Raw genomic sequence first — 23,803 nt, forward strand, 5'->3', positions numbered from 1 at the left:
ATCAAATAAAATCAAAGCCGGAGATATTAGTCGTCTATAACGACAGCTGTACAGAAGGCAAAACCAGGTCCCTTCACGCACTCTCCAGAAAACAGGAAACTGGTGACACGTCATACAAAGAGCATTTATTCGACCCCAGATCAAGTTATACACTCAATTTCTTCTCTCACTGCCTGTCGACATCTAGTGGAAGACATATGAAGTGCATGTATACTGATATATATCAAGGACATTCATAGGCAGGCCCTAGAACAGAGCATCGATATCAGATTTTCCACTTCCTGTCAGGAAGTTTGCCGCAAAATGAGTTCTGTTTTACTCACAGATATAATTCAAACGGTTTTAGAAACTAGAGAGTGTTTTCTATCCAATAGAAATAATAATATGCATATTGTACGAGCAAGAATTGAGTACGAGGCCGTTTGAAATGGGCACCTTTTATCCGGCTACTCAATACTGCCCCTGCAGCCCAAACAGGTTAACCCGCGCTGCCCTCAAACCCCGGCACACGCCGGCTGCTAATTATATACAGGCTATGTTTCAACTTGTCAATTTCTAATTATTTTCTAAAAAGTTTTATTTTCTAACAACAGTTTGAATTGAGGTGTGTTCCGCCTCCTCATTCATTCACATAGAAGTAGCCCACTTCACTGTTGCAGACAATTTATGTTTGAGGCTTTACAGCTATACAAACTTCTCTCTTTGAAGAGAGCCCAAGCACTTTCCCCAGTGTTTCCACAGATCAAGTATGCAAACATTTGCACAGTCTTGCACAAACATTTTCTGGCTGTCACTCGCATTGCCTTTATTGTTGTTTTCCTTACAAATAACTTTGGACATGTGTGCCTATCAAAGTAAGTGCCTTATTTTCTATATATCATGTTATAGTTTCTACTGTAGCATACCGTATGTATGGAGCATAATGTATTTACTGTGTTATTCACATGTTTTCAAATGCTGGTGACAAATTATGCATTCAGATTTTTGCATAGATTGTAATGAACACGTATGTAAAGTACTTTTTTGAAGGTTATACTGATTATGATCAGCTTATGCTAAGCTATTTGCCAGCTATGTGTGGCGCCATTTTTCTTGACATTATACAATGCATTTTGGGGGTCACGTCTGTCAGACCAAAGATGTTATAACAAAATGAGGTGAAAGGATAGTTCACTCATCTTTCGAAAGTAAACTTCCGGGAGTGAATGAAGGGAAGTGAATGATAGTAGACGACACACATGCATACTGCAAACAGACCAAACTCATCTTGTCTCCTCTTCCTATCTTTGGTTGGCACGGAAAAAACAAATATGGCGGCGCGCACAAACTACCCATCGGCGGATTACTTTCGATTTTTCAAACGTTTTTTACTCAATTATTTTGATCAATGGTGAGCTCACCCGTGATGTGATGAATTGTAAATAGTATTTGCTATTAGCTTATTCCTATTATGGTTTCCATCAGCCGACTGTCAGTTAAATATGACCGATTGTGTTCTGTGAATGTCTGAACATTACATCAAAAAATAAACTGGTCACATTCAGGACATAATGTTGAAACGACTGTGTTTATGCAAAATGTTTCCGTGAAAAAACAGTCTGGCCAGCTCAAACGCTGACTGTTGCGTCAATCAAAACTGGACATTCTAAATAACCGTTCTAATCACACCGGTTTGAGCGTACGCTGCAGGGACCACTTTAGAATGATCACACCCGTGTGTTGGTAAGTGTCAAAGCGTTAATGAGCTGGATCAGGATCAGTCATTAAGCCAAGCCTCAGACTGTATATCCATCCTAAGACTGATGATATGACAATAAGCATGGTCATGGGGCTGAGACGGCACTGCAATAGGAGCTTCTAGACATCAATCGGTCATAGGGTCTCTGTCCCTGACCATGAACTTACCAGCCCAGAGCTGATAGAGGAAATGGCTCCTGTAAAAGCAGTCATTACTTATTACACCCAGTGCCACAGAGTTCTACTGACGTCAGCTCTGATTGGTCACTTGTTTTTATTCTGGACACGTCTTCCAGTCGGGAATAAACAGCAATATTTATGGATCTCCTGTTGACAGCAACTTGACTTCAAAGCCCAAAGACATGTCAGTCAAATAACTGGATTAGAGAGAGGTAGGTTAGAGGGGGGAGCGAGAGAGCGCGAGAGAGAGCAAAGGGAATAGAGAAGGGGTTTTGAGGGGAGAGCAAACACTATGAGAGGGTAAAGAGCTGGGTGTGGAGGAATGGAATGCATTTAGCGAGGATGATTGTAGGTACACTGTCAATTTGGCATGCAGGCTACATACCAATTGCTCTTGATTGCACCAAAATAAACACAATATAACCTCCAGCATTTATCCTGGACATTCACTAAAAGAGTAGCCATGCTACACTTAACCACCAGTACTCTATGAGCCATTGTTATAGTCTGACATTGTTTATGTAAGTGTTGAGATGGGTGGAGAGGTATTGGAGGATGTTGATATTCCACACAGGGCGTAAGACATATTTTCAAAGCCAAAGGCATAGTCTACTCTACATATAGCGTAGAGTCTTTGGGTTTTCAGAAAAGCGGTACATCAATCCTGTGTAGTTATTGTTATTACGCACACACACACACAGACAGATTCAGAATGTCAGTTCACAGACACACAGCGTGCTGCATGTGGCAGGCAAGCAGATGGGGCTCTGCCATCCTACAAATGTGGTGTTGCTGTGACAACCACACACGGTGGAGTTGTCCATCTGCGTGTGTGTATGTGTGTGTGAGAAGAAACCCACTCGAGATGTGAATTATCTCAGTATTTGGGTCTGTCTGTTTAGCTGACCCAAGCATCACGTAGCCATTAAGTAGCCATTACCAAAGCAAGCCCAGTTAGTGTTCGGACATTCATTCAGGGGGTTATGTGCCTGAATGTGGGGAGTAAGGTTGTAAAGAAAAGATCAGTTGGACTCATCCCCATCATCCTCATTCTTGTCAACTTTATCAACAGTCATCCAGTAGGTAGGCAGACTATCGTAGGCTAAACAGGGACATCACTGGGGTGGACTACAGCCAGAGTGGCCACGGTTTCAGTGAGCATGTCTCACTCAGCCCCAAGCCTGGTTAGTCAAGACCGGAGCATTGAGAAAAGAAGCGGAATAAAGGGGACAAGAGGCCTCAAGATTATTTTGAAAAAAGGTGGAGGTGGAGAAAGGGAAACATGGTGAGAGGTATAGGGCCGGCTGTCCTATGAATCCATTTTCACTTTTCAGCAAGACATAATTATTTAACCGCTCTCTATTGTGACTATTTTAAAAATGGAAACCAATATGCAAAGATGACAACCTACCATTATAATTTAGAATGGTGGGATTTATGGTGGAAGAATATTTGCCGCGGCCTTGGAGTTGCTATTACAAGTGTGGAAAATGTGAGAGTGACCTGGGCTTAATGAAAGTTGTCTGACCTCACATTAACACTGTTTTGAAGTGGATGACCGAGGGTGTTTTTTTAAAAAGCTGGGTGTAAAGGCAGATGGCACAGACCTAGACCCAACCTGGAGGAAAAAATATGATGTTTTTAAAAACCTAAAGGCTATGTCTATTCAATCAAAACCGCTCGGTATGTTTGTGAAGGGGTGAAGAGACGAGGGAATGACAGCTGAGCTGGATGAACGAGAGAGGAAGAGAGATACATGGAGATAGAAAGAGGAATAGAGTTTACTTGAAAACAAACCATAATAAGCAAGTCCCCGTTCATTCAATGTCACTTTCACAGTATTATCGAAAATATAACAAAAACATGTAATGCAGTACCCTAAAATACGATTTTACAGAATAGTAGGCTACAGAGCTGGCATCATCTTCTGGGAAACACCCATTCATTACAAACAAAAACAACTAAAAAGAAGGGAGAAGTTGCATGCAAGCCGTGTAACAATGGAATTTTCAACAAAGTAGGCCTAGACAAATGTATATTTAGAAAAAGATCATGCAGAGATTTCCAGTCCTGTAGAACTAACTAACTTCCATGCTGATGTTAACACAGTAGAGCTAGTGCTGCGACAACAATGATGGCACAATACTTTCAGCAGATGGATTCACCAAGAATGATGCCACTGAATGTCAAAAATGTGTCATTCCACTAACCTATATTATTCAGCGGTCTCGTTCAACAGTCCTCTAAACTTGTCGTAGCAAATAAATACTGTAGTGTACTGATTGTTTCTTCGATAAGAGGTACAGTATCAATCACAACTTTGTTGTGAGATTGTAACACACGCGCCTCGTTAAAAACGAGTTATAAGTGCGTCATTGCAGTTCATAAGCAAGGCCATTTCACAGGGGAAATTACGGTCAACTTAAACAGAGAATAATTCACCCCTGACAGCTACAATACTAATAGCAAGCTAGGTGGAGTGACAAAAAAATGATCCCATTATATCAACTTCATGGTGTGGTGATTCTGTAGTAAAAGCGAGCAACAATGTATAAACATTGTCAAGTTAGTCAACATACAGACAGACGTATGTATTATATTTATTCACGAATGTTGAATAATGTCCATGCACACACAAGGACAGAAAGGGATCAGACTGGGCTTTCCTGCATGGAATTCGACCGTGTTGTCTGTCATTTGACACCCCACAGCAAGCAAGCTGTGGCTTTCAAGTGAAACTAGCTGTCCACAGCAGAATAAAAAAAGACATATATGCACATACCTTTATGATGGCACAATTCCAGCTTATTCTAAATGCCACTTGATGCGATATGTGCTGGGTAGAAGTCGCTATTCTCTCTTCGATAGTCTTCACGTCATTCTTCCTACAGGAATTGGAGGTTCGTTAGCGGAGTGGGGAAGCGAAAAAGGGTGGGACTTGGAGATGAGGGCGGTGCCAAACACGGGCTCTTTGAAACCATCCATCTAGCCTACTGACAGCTTGAGAAGTTGCTGAAAAGGCCAATCGAATTGTGCATTCACACTTTGATTGTGCATAAATCACAAACGTGTGCAAAGGTTGTAAACCGTTTAATTCCGTCCTTTTTCATTAGCAGAGTAACTGTATCACTCACATTTTGCAACATTGTACTCATGAGTCAGGGATACTTTGTTACACTGTCCGGGAGATAAGAAACAATAAGTAAGGACATAATGCAGCCAACTGTGAATATCTGTAGCCTACCTCTTGAAGTATGGGAAGAATAGCCTTGATTATATAATCATATCCATGGTTAAATAAACAGCCAATGTAACTGTAACACGTTTCACTGAATTCCAAATGTCTATTACATATCAAAGAAAACAATACAGATTAAATGTGTTTTTCTTTCAACATTTTTTTAAGGAAGAGGATCCAAGCTTTCTCGCTTTATGTAGGCTACAACTTCACAGAGTAAAACCTCTATGGCGTGTGTGCTTTCTCACCAGTAATTGGTTTTTCAGTGCGTTACATCAGCTGCACTGTTGGAACTCAAACATCTTCCTTTGATAAATTATGTACGTGATCTCCGTTCTCCAGAACATTTGTGGCAAACACATGAAGTGATGCTAACATTTCGACACATTATGCACTCTCTCAATGGATGTAACATATATCTCCACCAAACTGTTAGATCTTAAATTACCCCAAAAATTGGGTGTATCCATTGATATAACACTTACCAGGGTGCTAAATCCACACAAAAAAATGCTTCAGTTGATTGATGATGGCAGGCGTGGATTACTCTGTGCACAAACTCTGCAGTACAGAGACAGGGCCTGGTGCCAAAGTAACTCTCTCTCCCTAGTCTATCATTGTCTGTGGGAGCCTGTCCATCAGTGTGGAGTGGTCTGCACCCCCTCCCAGGGAGACAGAGAAAGGGTAAATGAAACCAGAGGGACTGAGGAGAGACTATGAAACCCCTGCCAGAAAAGTATTGTATCAATTTAAGAGGAGCGTTTAATATTTCACAGAAATCTATTCCATGAGTAATGCAAAGAGGATACTAGCCTCTATTACACTATACTAGAATGTTAGCGTAATAGTCTTTGGTATGGGGTGTTCCTGGTTGGGTCAAGTGGTCAGGAAAACACCTGACTCTACCTATAAGGTGTGGTATTGAGCGTACCTGGGGTTAGAGGTCAAGGACGAGGTGAGAATGTAAGTGACGGAAAGAGGCACACCCTTTCAAATCAACGATTTCATTGTGTTATGTATAATCCTGTCTAACTGTTATCTGTTATAACAATTGCAGCTTTTCTTCACCCTGTGGGGGAAGAGGGGGTGGCGAATAATGCTTCAGAGACGAGTTCAACAATATGGAGGCCAAAGACAGAATGACATGTGCACTGTAGTGGGCACTCTGACTGCACTGCTCTCTCACAGCACTCTCTCCCATGTTCCCTAGGGAGCCGAGCAGCCCCCCCACACAGGCCCTCTCAGGATAACTGGTAATATCTGATAATGAGGTCACTTCCTTTGGGGTTTCCTCTCAGACTCCACACAGCCAGGTGACTCACATATCTGTGGTCTGCGTGGGGGGACTGAGGTTTTGAATTTGAGACGGTATGGGCAAGGGGAAACACATTGTTCAAAACTCTGAAACTAGGACACTGATAGAAATTATGAAAGGGGGAGTGCCTCATTTTTCTAACCCATTTTTACTACTGGTTCGCGTTGCTACTAAATTTACCTACGTTTTGTTTGCCTGGCTGATTTTCGGTTTTTTTCAAGTCTCGGCTGGACTGTACAGGAAGTATGTGCATTATTAATTTACATCAGCAACATGTAAAACATAACAGGACATACAATTGCTGTCACGTTCCTGACCTATTTATGTTAGTTTGTTATGTGTGTTAGTTGGTCAGGACGTGAGGTTGGGTGGGCATTCTATGTTTTCTGTTTCTGTGTTGGTTTTGGGTTGCCTGGTATGGCTCTTAATTAGAGGCAGGTGTTTGGCGTTCCTCTAATTAAGAGTCATATTTAGGTAGGCGTTGTCACAGTGTTCGTTGTGGGTGATTGTCTTCCGTGTCTGTGTAATTGTTTGCACCATACAGGACTGTTACGGTTTGTGTAGTCTAATTGTCCTATTCGTGCGTTCTTCTTGTTTTATGTGAGTTCGTCGTATAGGTCTGTCTACACCGTTTGTTATTTTTGTTAGTTTATTCAAGTTCGTGTTTTTTCGTTAATAAAATGTCATTTCACTACGCTGCGCCTTGGTTCCCTCAATACTCCTCCTCTTCCGAAGATGAAGAGGAGGAGGACCGCCGTTACAGAATCACCCACCAGGAATCCAGAACCAAGCAGCGTAATTTGGAGCAACGGGGAAGTATACAGGACTTATGGAGTTGGGAGCAAATATTTAACGGAGAAGGACCATGAGCTAAAGTGAATCACCGTCCATGGGAACAGCTGGAGGCACTGAGGAGAGCAGAGGCTACCGGAGAGAGGAACCGGAGTTATGAGGGAACGCGTCTGGCACGGAAGCCCAAAAAGCCCGTGAGTAACACCCAAAAATTTCTTGGGGGGGGGGCTAAGAGGTAGTGGGCCAAGGGCAGGTAGGAGACCTGCGCCCACTTCCCAGGCTTACCGTGGAGAGCGGGAGTACGGGCAGGCGTCGTGTTACGCAGTAGAGCGCACGGTGTCTCCTGTACGAGTGCATAGCCCAGTGCGGGTTATTCCACCTCCCCGCACTGGTAGGGCTAGATTGGGTATTGAGCCAGGTGTCATGAGGCCGGCTCAACGCGTCTGGTCTCCAGTGCGTCTCCTCGGGCCGGCATACATGGCACCTGCCTTACGCATGGTTTCCCCGGTTCGCCTACATATGCCGGTGCGGGTTATTCCACCTCCCCGCACTGGTCGGGCAACCGGGAGCATTCAACCAGGTAAGGTTGGGCAGGCTCAATGTTCAAGAGAGCCAGTACGCCTCCACGGTCCGGTATTTCCGGCGCCACCTCCCCGCCCCAGCCTAGTACCTACAGTGCCTACACTAAGCACTAGGCTACCAGTGCGTCTCCTGAGCCCTGTTCCTCCTCCACGCACTCTCCCTGTAGTGCGTGTATCCAGTTCGGTGCCTCCAGTTCCGGCACCACGCACTAAGCCTCCTGTGCGTCTCCAGAGCCCTGTACACACTGTTTCTTCTCCCCCTACTAATCCTGATGTGCTTGTCCTCAGCCCGGTGTCACCAGTGCCGGTACCACGCACCAGGTATAGAGTGGGCTTTGAGAATACAGTGTGCCCTGTCCCTGCTCCCCGCACTAGTATGAAGGTGCGTGTCCTTAGCCCGGTGCCTCCAGTTCCGGCACCACGCACCAGGTCTACAGTGCCCCTTATCCGGCCAGAGCCATCCGTCTCCCCAGCGCCATCTGAGCCATCCGTCTCCCCAGCGCCATCTGAGCCATCCGTCTCCCCAGCGCCATCTGAGCCATCCGTCTCCCCAGCGCCGTCTGAGCCATCCGTCTGCAATGAGCCTGCAAAGCCGCCCGTCTGCCATGAGCCTGCAAAGCCGCCCGTCTGCCATGAGCCTACAGAGCCGTCCGCCAGACAGGAGCCGCTAGAGCCGCCCGCCAGACAGGAGCCGCTAGAGCCGCCCGCCAGACAGGATCTGCCAGAGCCGCCAAACAGACAGGATCTGCCAGAGCCGCCAACCAGACAGGATCTGCCAGAGCCGCCAACCAGACAGGATCTGCCAGAGCCGCCAACCAGACAGGATCTGCCAGAGCCGCCAACCAGACAGGATCTGCCAGAGCCGCCAACCAGACAGGATCTGCCAGAGCCGCCAGCGATCCATGAGCGTCGAGAGCCGTCAGCCAGCCATGAGCGTCGAGAGCCGTCAGCCAGCCATGAGCGTCGAGAGCCGTCAGCCAGCCATGAGCGTCGAGAGCCGTCAGCCAGCCATGAGCGTCGAGAGCCGTCAGCCAGCCATGAGCGTCGAGAGCCGTCAGCCAGCCATGAGCGTCGAGAGCCGTCAGCCAGCCATGAGCGTCGAGAGCCGTCAGCCAGCCATGAGCGTCGAGAGCCGTCAGCCGGGCCATGAGCGTCTAGAGCCGTCAGCCAGCCATGAGCGTCGAGAGCCGTCAGCCAGCCATGAGCGTCGAGAGCCGTCAGCCAGCCATGAGCGTCGAGAGCCGTCAGCCAGCCATGAGCGTCCAGATTCGTCAGTCAGCCATGAGCTGCCCTTCAGCCTGAAATGGCTATATACCCAGAACTGCCCCTCAGTCCAGAGCTGTCTCTCTGTCCGGAGCTGCCTTTCAGTCCGGAGTTGCCCCTCTATCGTGATCTCCCTCTCTATCTTGATCTACCTCTATTTTCTGATCTATCCCTCTGTCTGGTGCTATCCCTCTGTGTTGATTTATCTCTCTGTCCCGGTATTGTCCATGTCATTGATGTTACTAAAAGGATTTTGTGGGGGTAAATTGAGGGTGGACATTTTTAGGGGGAGAGGGAGGTTAGGATTGATTATGGTGGGGTGGGGACCTCGCCCGGAGCCTGAGCCACCACCGTGGTCAGATGCCCACCCAGACCCTCCCCTAGACTTTGTGCTGGTGCGCCCGGAGTTCGCACCTTATGGGGGGGGTTATGTAACGTTCCTGACCTATTTATGTTAGTTTGTTATGTGTGTTAGTTGGTCAGGACGTGAGGTTGGGTGGGCATTCTATGTTTTCTGTTTCTGTGTTGGTTTTGGGTTGCCTGGTATGGCTCTTAATTAGAGGCAGGTGTTTGGCGTTCCTCTAATTAAGAGTCATATTTAGGTAGGCGTTGTCACAGTGTTCGTTGTGGGTGATTGTCTTCCGTGTCTGTGTAATTGTTTGCACCATACGGGACTGTTACGGTTTGTTCGGTTTGTGTAGTCTAATTGTCCTATTCGTGCGTTCTTCTTGTTTTATGTGAGTTCGTCGTATAGGTCTGTCTACACCGTTTGTTATTTTTGTTAGTTTATTCAAGTTCGTGTTTTTTCGTTAATAAAATGTCATTTCACTACGCTGCGCCTTGGTTCCCTCAATACTCCTCCTCTTCCGAAGATGAAGAGGAGGAGGACCGCCGTTACAATTGCTCTGTCACTTCTATTCAGTCATCAGCTTTGAACCAGGGACGGGAGAAGACCATCCACACAAATCAAGCAGGGGATTCTTCAGGCAGAGAGCCTAGTATACCCCGTGAACAGCAAGAAAGGAAGAACCCTGTGAACAGCAAGACAGGACGAAAGAGTCTTTATTGTTCTCCCCTGCCTACCGCGGCACAGCCAGCAGCTCTCTCAGATGTTTGGGAAAACGCATGTAATACAATCGCACTTTCAGTCGAGCACATCAGCACGGGCCTAGTTCATGCAGTGTGGAGCAGGATGGGGCTAGGCGGAGAGGGAGGGAAGGGTAAATGGGGCCAGGGGTTTTCCTCCTGTTCTTCTCCAGTCCAGCAGCTAGTCTCTGGGGCTCGCTGTGCTGAAAGATCAGCATGTCTTCTGTATATCTGGTTCATAAAAGAAGTCACACAAACCACAGGAGGAGTCATCATCACGTGTACATGAGTGAATATTCCACCCACACTCTTACTTACTCAAACATATCAAATCAAATGTTGTTTGTCACATGCTCAGGTGTAGACCTTACGGTGAAATGCTTACTTACAAGCCCTTAACCAACAATGCAGATCAAGAAATAGAGTTAATAAAATATTTACTAAATAAACTAAAGTTTAAAAAAAAAAAGAGAGAAAAGTACATAACATTAACAGGGCTATATACAGGGGTTACCGGTACCAAGCCAATGTGCGGGGGAACAGGTTGTCGAGGTAATTTGTAAAGTGACTATGCATAGATAGCAAACAGCTAGTAGCTGTTAATGTAAATAGTCTGGGTGGCCATTTGATTCGTTTAGCTGTTCAGCAATCGTATGGCTTGAAAAGCATACACACAGAGTACACGCACACAAACAAGCACACACCAGGCAATGCAAAAAGGCATGCACAGATCGCATCCAAAGAAAACAAATGAATGCTACGTCACATTGTGGAGTCCTGGAGTAGGTTTTCAAAGCCAGGAAACTTTCACTGAAGCTCTGCCCAGCCACAGCAGGGAGACATCCAAGAAGAGGAGGGACATGCGGAGGAGAAACAGGGGGCAGATAGAGAGAGAGTGTAAGTAGAGGGGACACCTCAAAGTAGAGCGCGTAGAGAGAAGCCTCTGAGTTGTGTGGATCAACGTGGTGGTGGTGTACACTTCAACAAGGATTCCCGAGAGACCACACAAAAATAATACACACAGATCTACAGCAGAGTACAGGGACTTTCCAGGGCTAGCTAACAACCTTAGATTCTGCTCCCCACCCAGTTCACTTTAGTTCACTTTATACCAGTATTGCAGAATTGGGGCATAAAATAGGAAGTCACTGGGCCTCCCGAGTGGCGCAGCGGTCTAAGGCACTGCATTGCAGTGCTTGAGGTGTCACTACAGACCTGGGTTTGATACCCGGCTGTGACCTGGAGTCCCATAGGGCGGCGCACAATTGGCCCAGCATTATACAGTATCTGACTGTGAGTCAGTGTATCGGACTGCATATGCTGTCACATCAATTACTCTGTTCTCAAATGTTCCACACCATCCCTCTTTCTTCTGTCTTGCAGGGGAAAAGCTGTGTTTTAAATCTCTCTCTCTCTCAGCTTTAACTTCAAAGAGGATGTTGAATGTGCAGAGAGATGGAGCTCTCTTATGTAGGCCATGTTTGGAATGTGAGAAACTGGAGGAATATGGTTTTGCAAATAATAAAATAATCACTTTCTGCGCAATCAACTCTTTCCCATCCTGTGGGACCTGGAATTTTGCTCTCTTCCTCTGTATCACTGGACACCACATCTGTCAGCTGTGCTTTACCTACAAACACACTGTAGGGTAGGACTATATAAACATATAAATCAAATAACAGTAGACAAGCCTTATGTGGAATGTTGATCTCTGTGCTTTCCATAGTTAATTACATGCAATATGCATTTTGTCCAAACGTGGCACTATATATTCAAGTTCACTGCAGCCTCAGTGCAATTGCTTCATTCACTGTGTAGACCAGGCCTGGGCAAAGGCCGGTCCGGGGGCCGTATGAGGCCGGCGACCTGATTCAATACGGCCTGAGGGAATCATGCTCAGTTCACATAAATAATTTGCGATAGTAAAATTTTGAAAAACGTATTTGCTATTCAAATTAAAAGCCCAATGAATACTCGCCTTTGTGTAATGATTTAACTCCCACCGCTTGCGGGACATTTATTTTGAAGGCACGTATAAATAGGAAAGTTGACAATGAATGCAGGGTGTTCCAGCAAGAGTGGACATCGAAATATTTCTTTATTGAGGTATCAGGGAAATATGTGTCCTTAGTGTGCAAAGAGAGCATCGCTGTCTTGAAAGACTACAACTTGTCCCGACGCATCCAGACGAAGCATGCAGAGAAATATAGGAATATGTCTTCTGAGCAGAGGGCAAGGGCATCGAAAGAGTTGCTTTCTCAGTTGCAAAAGCACAAAGGACTTTTCACAAAACTGCATTCAGCAAACGACGGAATTGCGAGAGCTAGCAATGTACTGTCCCACAAAATATCTAAACATAGCAAGACATTCGCTGAGGGCGAATTCATTGAAGAATGTTTAATTGACTCCGCAGCAATCCTTTTCCCCGAAAAGAAAGATAATGTTTACCTGTCAAGAATAACAGTGACACGGCGTGTTGAGGACATTGCAAAGAACATGAAACAACAGTTGAAAGACAAGGTAAAGGATTTCACCTATTTCTCCTTGGCCCTGGATGAGAGCAGTGATGCACGTGACACGGCACAGTTGTTGATATTCTTACGAGGCATAACCACAGACTTGGAAATTACAGAGGAGCTTGCTTCAGTGTAGTCAATGAAGAGCACAACCACAAGGAAAGATTTATTGGAGGAGGTTAATAAGTGTGTGGCAAAGCTGGGACTGAGTTTTGAAATGTTGTCCAGTGTGACCAATGATGGGTGCCCAAACTTGACAGGAAAAAACATTGGCCTTTTGAAAAGGATACAAGATCAAGTAGCTGAGCTGAACCCAGATCAGAAAATGATTTTCCTGCATCACATTATTCATCAGGAGGTGCTCTGTAAATGTGTTCTGAAAATGAGACATGTTGTGGATACAGTCACTAAAGTGGTAAACTTCATAAGAGAAAAAGCTTTAAACCACAGGCAGTTTGTCTCACAGTTGGAAGAGACAGAGTCGGGTCATGCAGATCTCCCCTACCACACAAACGTGAGATGGCTGAGTTTGGGGAAGGTGCTTAAAAGGGTGTGGGACCAGATTGCTGAGTTTTTGCAAATGAAAGGAAAATATGTGGATTTCCCTCAACTGCAAGATAAAGAATGGTTAGCTGATTTTGCCTTCACCGTGGACATCATGGCCCTCAAACTACAAGGGAAGGGCTTTTTTTGCACATCAGATGGACAGCCTTGTCAAAGCCTTCAAGGGAAAATTATGCCTCCTGACCCGCCAAGTAGAAGCCAACAATCTCACCCACCTTCCGACAATTCTAGTCTGTTCCCTATCAGATGACCAACGGGAGAAGTATACAACGCTGCTGCGTGCGTTGAACAGTACGTTTTCTCGTCATTTGGAGAATTTCAAAGTGTTGGAAATTGGTTTCATCTCCTTTCACCTTCAATGTGGATAACGCGCTCCCACTGACCTGCAACTGGTGCTTATCTATCTTCAGTCTGATGCAGTGACTGGAGAACTATTCTAAACAATGTCACTGACGAGGTTCTATGCAATGAACAAAACTTTCCAAACATTAGGAGTCATGCTCAGAAGATGTTTGTACTGTTTGGGTCAACCTATGTATGCGAACAGACATTTTCAGTGAGGAAATATAACACGTCAAGGCACAGATCATCTCTTACTGACTCTCACCTCTCAGCAATCCTGCGCATAGCGACGTCAGAAACTATATCTGACTTCACTGCTCTAGTCAATGCCCATCAGAGACTTCACTCCTCACACTGATTGAGTCGTTTAAATGTAATGTTGAGCTCTCTCTCTTTCTTGTGTTTTTGTGCATACCCGTTAACAAGAGTTCTGTCCGTGGTGCTGAATGCACAGTGTACTTTTCCCTCCGTGTAGTTCATTGCCTGTTTAATAATGAAAATACCTACCAAAAGTAGAACATGGATGTGGTTTATTTCTGTGCATGTTAAAAAAGTAAAATAAGTAGCATATCTGGACGTGATTTACAGTAGATATTTCTGTCAACACAGTCATACACATGATGTATAATCCTGTAATATGATTCTCGCCGCGATGGCAAAAAATATATTCTAATGTGGCCCTCCATGGAAAATAATTGCCCAGGCCTGGTGTAGACACACATACAGTCGACACCTCAATACTGTTTCTAGGGTCGGAGGTTAATCTGAGGCAATCTTTTAAAGTCTATAATGTATGAAAGTATGAAAACCAGCCAAGAATACGTCATATCTGGTACTGAAACATTCTCAATGGTGCTGTGTTCACATTAGAAAACCATGAAATGACTCAGTGCCCCTACCTAGTATGATGAGCAATATCCAGTAACATCTGAGTCACAATGATTTGTTTGTAATGAGGAACAATATTCCCATTACATATTCAGGGTTCAAGTTAAACTTGAAACATACAATTTATTTGACTGTTAAGGATGATTTAAACACATTTCTACTCTTTCACTATCATATGAGAACGGAAATAATCAAAGTCAGACACACGCCTGATCACACCGATATGATTGGGAGGAAATGCTGAGGGGATGCAAGGGGAGGAGGAGGTCAGAGGTGATACACACTGACCAAAAAGAGATGAAATCCCAGCTGAGTCAGAAAGAATGTCTTTTATTAAGGCACAAAGACTTTACATTTAGATCAATTATTCTGCCTCCCCATCCCCCTCTACCCCATGTGACTTCCTGTAAAATTGATGTCCCTTACAAAAAACACGTCAAATTTGCATTTTCACATGTGAAATATCTGTTTTGACACGTTGAGCTTAAATTTGACATGTGAAACCATATTTTCATATGCATTACATTTTTCACATGTGAGGAGAATAACACGTAAAATACAATTGTATTCATCACATGCTTTGTGAACAACAGGTGTAGACTAACAGTGAAATGCTTACTTACGGGCCTTTCCCAACAATGCAGAAAGAAAGAAAATATAGAAATAACAGAAAAGTAATAACACGTAATAATAAAAGTAATAATAAATACACAATGAGTAATGGTAACTTTTCTATATACACGGGGAACCAGTACAGAGTCGATGTGCAGGGGTACGAAGTAATTGAGGAAGATACAGTATGTACAGTGGGGCAAAAAAGTATTTAGTCAGCCACCATAGTTGAAATAATACTTATAATACTTAATAATACTTACCAAATACTTATTTTCCACCATAATTTGCAAATAAATTCATTAAAAATCCTACAATGTGATTTTCTGGATATTTGTTTCTCATTTTGTCTGTCATAGTTGAAGTGTACCTATGATGAAAATTACAGGCCTCATCTTTTTAAGTGGGAGAACTTGCACAATTGGTGGCTGACTAAATACTTTTTTGCCCCACTGTACATATAACTAGGAATAAAGTGACTAGGCAACAGGATAGATAATAAACCGTAGCAGCAGCGTATGTGATGAGTCAAAAATGGTCTAGCAGATAGTCCAAGTAGCTATTTGGTTAACTACTTAAACTATTTAGCAGTCCTATGGCTTGGGGGTATAAGCTGGTCAGGGTCATATTGGTTGCAGATTTGGTGTATCGGTACCGCTCGCCGTGCAGTAGCAGAGAAACAGTCTAAGACTTGGGTGGCTGGAGTCTATGACAATTTTTAGGGCCTTCTTCAGACACCGCCTGGCATAGAGGTGCTGGATGGCCAGGAGCTTTGCCCCAGTGATGTACTTGGCCATACGCACTACCCTCTGTAGCGCCTTGCGTTCGGATGCCAAGCAGTTTCCATACCAAGAGGTGATGCAGCCAGTCAAGATGCTCTCAATGGTGTAGCTGTAGAACTCTGAAGGCCCATGCCAAATCTTTTCAGTTTTTATTGTCACATACACCAGATAGGTGCATGTGTTGTTTTACAGGGTCACCCTGGAGAAAGTTAGGGTTAAGTGCCTGGTTCAAAAGCACATCGACAGATTCATCAACTTGTCAGCTCGGGTATTCAAACCAGCGACTTTTCTGTTACTGGTCCGATGCTGTAACCACTAAGCTATTTTGGTGTGTGTGGACCATGATAGATCCTTAGTGATGTGGACACCGAAGAACTTGAAACGCTCGACCTGCTCCACTACAGCCCGTTTGATGTGAATGGGGGCATGCTCAACCCTCCGTTTCCTGAATGGAGGTGTGCTCGGCTTTCCGTTTCCCTCCGGCCGTCCGTTTTCAGCTCCTTTATCTTGCTTTTTTTTCCTTCTTTTTTTCTCCCCTTTTCTCCCCAATTTTCGTGGTATCCAATTGCTAGTAATTAGTATCTTGTCTCATCGCTACAACTCCCATACGGACTCGGGAGAGACGAAGGTCGAAAGCCACGCATCCTCCGAAGCACAACCCAACCAACTGCTTCTTAACACAGCGCGCCTCCAACCCGGAAGCCAGCCGCACCAATGTGTCGGAGGAAACACTGTGCATCTGGCCCCCTTGGTTAGCGCGCACTGCACCCGGCCCGCCACAGGAGTCGCTGGAGCGCGATGAGACAAGGATATCCCTACCGGCCAAACCCTCCCTAACCCGGACGACGCTAGCCCAATTGTGCGTCGCCCCACGGACCTCCCGGTCGCGGCCGGCTGCGACAGAGCCTGGGCGCGAACCCAGAGACTCTGGTGGCGCAGCTAGCACTGCGATGCAGTGCTCTAGACCACTCCCTTCATTTGTCTTGCTGACGTTGAGGAAGAGGTTGTTGTCCTGGCACCACACTGCCGAGGTATCGTACCTCCTCCCTATAGGCTGTCTCATTGTCATTGGTGATCAGGCCTACCACCATCATGTAATCTGCAAACTTAATGATGCTGTCACACCCTGATCTGTTTCACCTGTCTTTGTGCTTGTCTCCACCCCCTCCAGGTGTCGCCCAGTTTCCCCATTATCCTCTGTGTATTTATACCTGTGTTCTCTATTTGTCTTTAGCCAGTTTGTTTTGTTTTGTGAAACCTACCATGGTTTGTTCCTCTGCTCCTGTTTTCTTGTCCTTCACGGTTTTGATCGCTCTGCCTGGTCTGACCCTGAGCATGCCTGCCGTTCTATACCTTGCCCCACCACAGTGACTGTACGTACATATCCCATCCAGAAGCAATGGATTACAGGCAACATCCGCATCGAGCTAAAGGCTAGAGTTGCTGCTTTCAAGGAGCGGGAGACTAATCCAGACGCTTATAAGAAATCCTGCTATGCCCTCAGACGAACCATCAAACAAGCAAAGCGTCAATACAGGATTAAGATTGAGTCCTACTACACCGGCTCTGACGCTCGTCGGATGTGACAGGGCTTCAAAACTATTACGGACTACAAAGGGAAACCCAGACACGAGCTGCCCAGTGACGCGAGCCTACCAGACGAGCTAAGTGCCTTTTATGCTCGCTTCGAGGCAAAGCAACACTGAAGCATGCATGGGAGCACCAGCTGTTCTGGATGACTGTGTGATAACGCTCTCGGTAGCCGATGTGAACAAAACCTTTATACAGGTCAACATTCACAAAGCTTCTGGGCCAGACAGGTTTACCAAGATGTGTACTCAAAGCATGCACAGACCAACTGTCAAGTGTCTAAACTGACATTTTCAACCTCTCCCTGACCGAGTCTGTAATACCTACATGTTTCAAGCAGACCACCATAGTCCCTGTGCCCAAGGAAGTGAAGGTAACGTGCCTAAATTACCGCCCCGTGGCACTCACGTCGGTAGCCATGAAGTGCTTTGAAAGGCTGGTCATGGCTCACATCAACAGCATCCCGGACACCCTAGACGCACTCCAATTCACATACCGCCCCAACAGATCCACAGATGACGCAATCTCAATTGCACTCCATACTGCCATTTCTCACCTGGACAAAAGGAACACCTACTGTATGTGAGAATGCTGTTCATTGACTACAGCTCAGCGTTCAACACCATAGTGCATTTGAAGCTCATCACTAAGCTAAGAACTCTGGAACTAAACACCTCCCTCTGCAACTGGATCCTTAACTTCCTGACAGGCCGCCCCCAAGTGGTAAGAGTAGGCAACAACACGTCTGCCACACTGATCCTTAACACTGGGGCCCCTCAGGGGTGTGTACTTAGTCCCCTCCTGTATTCCCTGTTCACCCACGACTGCGTGGCCAAACACGACTCCAACACCATCATTAAGTTTGCTGACGACACAACAGTAGTAGGCCTGATCACCGACAATGATGAGACGGCCTATAGGGAGGAGATCAGAGAACTGGCAGTGTGGTGCCAGGACAACAACCTCTCCCTCAATGTGAGCAAGACAAAGGAGCTGATCGTGGACTACAGGAAAAGGTGGGCTGAACAGGCCCCCCTTAACATCGACGAGGCTGTAGTGGAGCGGGTTAAGAGTTTCAAGTTTCTTGTTGTCCACATCACCAACGAACTATCATGGTCCAAACATACCAAGACAGTTGTGAAGAGGGCACGACAAAACCTTTTCCCCCTCAGGAGACTGAAAAGATTTGGCATGGCTCCCCAGATCCTCAAAAGGTTCTACAGCTGCACCATCGAGAGCATCCTGACCGGTTGCATCACCGCCTGGTATGGCAACTTCTCGGCATCTGACCGTAAGACACTACAGAGGGTAGTGCGAGCGGACCAGTACATCACTGGGGCTAAGCTTCCTGCCATCCAGGAGCTATGTAATAGGCGGTGTCAGATGAAAGCCCATAAAATTGTCAGAGACTCCAGTCACCCAAGTTATAGACTGTTTTCTCTGCTACCGTACAGCAAGCGGTACCGGAGCGTCAAGTCTAGGACAAAAAGGCTCCTCAACAGCTTCTATCCCCAAGCCATAAGACTGCTGAACAATTCATAAAATCGCCACTAGACAATTTACATTGACCCCCCCCCCCCCCCCCCCCCCTTTTTGTACACCGCTGCTACTCGCTATTTATTTGTTACCTATGCATAGTCACTTCGCCCCCACCTACATGCACAGATTACCTCAACTAGCCTGTACCCCTGCACACTGACTCGGTACTGGTGCCCCCTGTATATAGCCTCGTTATTGTTATTCTTATTGTGTTACTTTTTATTATTCATTTTTATTTTAGTCTACTTGGTAAATGTTTTCTTCTTCTTGAACTGCACTGTTGGTTAAGGGCTTGTAAGTAAGCATTTCTCGGTTAAGTCTACACTTGTTGTATTCGGCGCATGTGACAAAGTTTGATTTGATTATTGACCCCTGCCTGCCCTGACCCTGAGACTGCCTGCCATTCTGGACCTTTTGCACACTCTCTAGATTACTGACCTCTGCCTGCCTTTAACCAGTCATTTGCCTGCCCCTGTACTAAAAATAACATTTTGTTTCTTAGACACTGTCTGCATCTGGGTCCTACCTGAAGCCTGATGATGGTGTTGGACTCGTGGGGGAACAGGCAGTACAGGAGGGGACTAAGCACACAACCCTGAGGGTCCCCAGTGTTGAGGGTCAGCATGGCAGATGTGTTGTTGGATACCCTCACCACCAGGGGGCGGCCCTTCAGAAAGTCCAAGATATAGTTGCACATGTGAAAATCCCATTTGCCTTTTCACATGTATAACAACTCCACATGAAAAAAAATCTAATTTGCATGTTAACATGTAAGAAAACTCCACATGTAAAAATCTATCAATCACGTGAACTTTTTTTTTAGATATGAAAATTTTTCACATATGAAAGAAATTGAAATAAATTTGATTTTCACATCTGCTTGTTTATCACATGTAAACTTACAATTCCACATGTGAAAGTGAGATTTTCCACGATACTATACTTTTGATATCATAGATGGTTAGTCCTTGCATCCATAGCATAGTCTATGGTTTTGAGAGTGGTTGTATTTCTCCAGCCCCCTCCCTCAGCTTTTTACCAAAACTGTGTTAATGTTTAAATTAAGGATTGCCTCTTTAAACACCTTTAATAGAGTAATAGTGTTATTATATGGTGCAATCATCTTGTGATTGAGTAACTTTTGTGGCATTAATATCAAGCAAAGCCTCAGAAGTCGAGAACAAAATTCTTAGTATTGCAAACAAAAATAATGATATTGAAAGAAATACAAAGATAAACCCCAAAGTATTGATAGCAAAAAAACATATTGCAAGGAAATCATTTTTAAACGCCAGAGCAAATGAATTGTAAATGCCAGAAAAATGTTTTCAGTTATTTTTTTTTTATGAAAACGTAATTAAATAAAACATGTTCCTCTTCCCTGCAAATTTCCCTATCTTTGGTTATGTTACCCTGGCCTTTGCATTCGCTGCCTTTTCTCCAGGTGTAAGTTCTGGCATATTAATTCCAGCAACATAGCAATTTGCATCCCACTGCTGGTTTGCCTCTGAAGCTAAGCAGGGTTGTCCCTAGATGGGACACCAGATGTAAATGGAATTGGTCAAAAATTATCATATGAAAAATAAATGTGTGAGGAATTTATTTTTCACATGAGGAAAAAACACATGAAAAAATGTACATGTGTATCTTCACACAGATCTGAAAACATGTTTTTCCACAAGTTTTTTTGTAAGGGGTGTCAGGATCCTTATCAAGTAAGGCCAGGGAAATGAACATAATTGATAATTGATAATTGATCAGTTAAGCACAGAATGGAATGTTTTTCATCAATCAATCAAGTTTATTTTATATAGCCCTTCGTACATCAGCTAATATCTCGAAGTGCTGTACAGAAACCCAGCCTAAAACCCCAAACAGCAAGCAATGCAGGTGTAGAAGCACGGTGGCTAGGAAAAACTCCCTAGAAAGGCCATATAACCTAACTAAACAGCATACTACAGTGAGGCAGCTGGGAAAGATGAGGAAATGAGTTCAGTGAGTGAGTGAGTAAGTATGGAGTGATATAATGGAAACCTTTGCATGTTTACTCTGTAATCATGTAGACTTTACTCTCTTACTAGCAACAGAGCTGGTCTCCTCACGTTCTTACATCTTCCTCCAGGTCCGATGGTTCTGAAATATACACAGTACTCAGTAGCCATAAACCATAGCATTGGGATGTAATTACTCCTTTATCATAAGGACCAAAGTAAAATCCTATCAATATGACTATTTTGTGAGATTCGTTTTTTTATTATACAGTACTCTAGTATAAGTGATAGAGTCATTCAATGGCTAATCAAGCTCTATCTATATGGTAATTGCTGTAATGAGGCAGCTCAGTGTCTGACTGACTGCAGAGAGAGAGCCTGGGGGAGAGGCAACACTGACAAGCTAGTCCCTGGGCACCCACCCGTCACCTTGGTGACAGGACACAGCAGATGAGGACCTTATGTAATCGCAGGGTCGTTCAGGGTCCTAGTGAGTCCCTCTGTTCAGTTAAAATCGTTTTAATAATGCAGGGGAAGTCTTTGTCAGCCCAAGCCAAACCCCTGCCATCTGTCTACAGTGGGTTGTATTGTGAGAAATGCCACTGAACACACAACACGGGGCGAACCACACCAGACAGTCAGTCAGCTACAATGTTACTTCCCTCTGTGGGCAGACACAGACGAATCTAGAGAAGGGGGAAAGACATAGAGAGGGGGGGAGAGAGAGAGTGAGGGAGAGAGAGGGGTGGGGAGAGAGAGAGAGAATGTAAGAGAAAGACAAGGCATATCCAGATGATGGAGAAAGGACGGATAGGGAGACATGGAAAATGAGATGCTAGCTACTGCCTCAGGACAGAAATTCTCAAGAGGAGATGGTGGGGAAGGGGGAAGAACATTGTTATTCTGTTTTTAAATAAGATAACAGGGGCGGAAGAATGGAAGAGAAGAAAAAAAGTCAGCAACCTAATGAAAACATCAAATTACCTGTCATTGGAAATTCTTAAACCGGTGCTTGGAAGCATGTTGGAGCAGAATTTAGGATTGCCTTTCTTTATTCAAATGTCATATCATACCAGACACATATCATAAATTACACACAGATCATGTAGACTAGAGGGGAAGTCTTTGCATTCTATCTAAAATAAGAGATTCTTATCAGCACATGACTGTTTAACTCCACCTGCCAGGAACTATACAAACAGCCCCCAATAATCAGTACACACTCAACTACATTTTGAAGAACATAGGCTACAGTCTGGGAAACACTACAATATGACCTGTAACTGTGTGGAGTCTCTCACATAAACAGATATTATCTCTCCTTTGAGGCAACCACCTGGATTTCCCCCACATTCTATCACTGTGGGTAGTAGGAGTTAGGCAAAACATGCGTGGGAGTAGGGATACAGGCGGTGGTTTTAAGAAGTCTGCTGGCACCTCATTGGCAGGCAGCCAGTCTCAATGTTCACCACCCTGGAATAACAACTACAATACATACATATGTAGTCATAATTGGGGCTGTGGTGACAATGAGGGCACATAAACTCAGAAATGCCAAAAATGTGTGATACCAAAGTGTAGTGAACTCAGTATTACGGGTCCAAAATACTGTTACATCTTTGTGTTTGCTGTGAATGAGGCTTTAGTGTGGTTTTAGGTGCTATAACCATTGACTGGAGTTAGTGGTTGAGGCCCCAAATCACCCAAATTGCTATGAAACCATTGACTTGGACAATAACAAGAGGAGGTCTCAGAGAAGGCGAGTCCAAGTGTCTTGGTTTGCATCTATCAAATCTTTAATAGGGCAAGATCTAAGATACATTTGTGTGTGTGTGTGTGTGTGTGTGTGTGTGTGTGTCAGTGGCGGTTCTAGACCATTTCAACTGGGGGGGGGGGGGGGGGGGGGGGGGCAAGCTGGGGCCAGTTGTACTGTTAGAGGGGCCAGTTACATTAGACGTTATTGTTGTCATCGTTTTCTTCACTGCATTGCAGGAATTAGCAGGCAAAAGATTATGTTCATAATCATCATCGTTGCCACTGTCTAATAACGGATGAAAAAAAAGAAGATAGCAAACATTTGTTATGTAAATAAAAAAAATTATACTACACATTTAGGGGGGCCACAAGGGGGTCCAAAATTGTTGTCACAGGGGCACTGCCCCCCCCCCGAACCACCACTGGTGTGTGTGTGTGTGTGTGCGTGCAACCATAGGCACAATGGATCAGTGTTATTACCTTGGGGCGCCACGGTATTCCAGGGGTGAGGGAGGGAGAAAGGCTGTGAGGAGCGTAACAAAAGTATCTCGGAGCACAAGGCACCTGCTGTATTTGAGCCATAGCTGTGGGTGTGCAAGTGTACGAGGTAAATCTACCTGATACTTTCTGAGGTGATACGGGATGTTTTAAACTTTGAACTTTGAGCTTTAGAGCATTAACGACTGAATGAAACCTTTTACAAATGACATGACGTTCAAAGAAAGCACCAAGTTCCCATCTTATTCATGCTTTTTTTTTTAAATGACAGACAATATTTTCACAAGCGAGTAAAAGCAAAGCACATTTGTGTTGGATGTTTTTTTCATGACAGGTTGAAGGTGAAAACCAGAGTTGCAGGATGTTGGAGTCCAGACAGAGGCCGCCAAACCTATAAAGGCTTGTAGCTGAGCTGACTCATCAGTACCTACTGGTCTCCCGGCGAAAACTACACCAACATGCAATTTTAACATTTCACAAAGACCATTACTGTTTTACAACTCTTTAACAAATGACAGACCTTCTAGAACAGAT

At 44.8% G+C, this 23,803-nt stretch overlaps 1 protein-coding gene across 1 annotated transcript in view; it reads right to left on the reverse strand.

Annotated features, from left to right (window-relative positions):
- The window catches only part of LOC129854051 (coiled-coil domain-containing protein 102A-like), a 67,529-nt gene extending 62,686 nt beyond the window's left edge, over window positions 1-4,843 (reverse strand). Inside the window, exon 1 of the mRNA XM_055920677.1 lies at window positions 4,700-4,843. The gene's annotated coding sequence lies outside the window, so the exon portion shown is untranslated. The remainder of the gene's footprint in view (window positions 1-4,699) is intronic.
- Window positions 4,844-23,803: the final 18,960 nt, after the last annotated feature.

Source organism: Salvelinus fontinalis, chromosome 4, assembly GCF_029448725.1.
Source record: "Salvelinus fontinalis isolate EN_2023a chromosome 4, ASM2944872v1, whole genome shotgun sequence".
NCBI lineage: Eukaryota > Metazoa > Chordata > Actinopteri > Salmoniformes > Salmonidae > Salvelinus > Salvelinus fontinalis.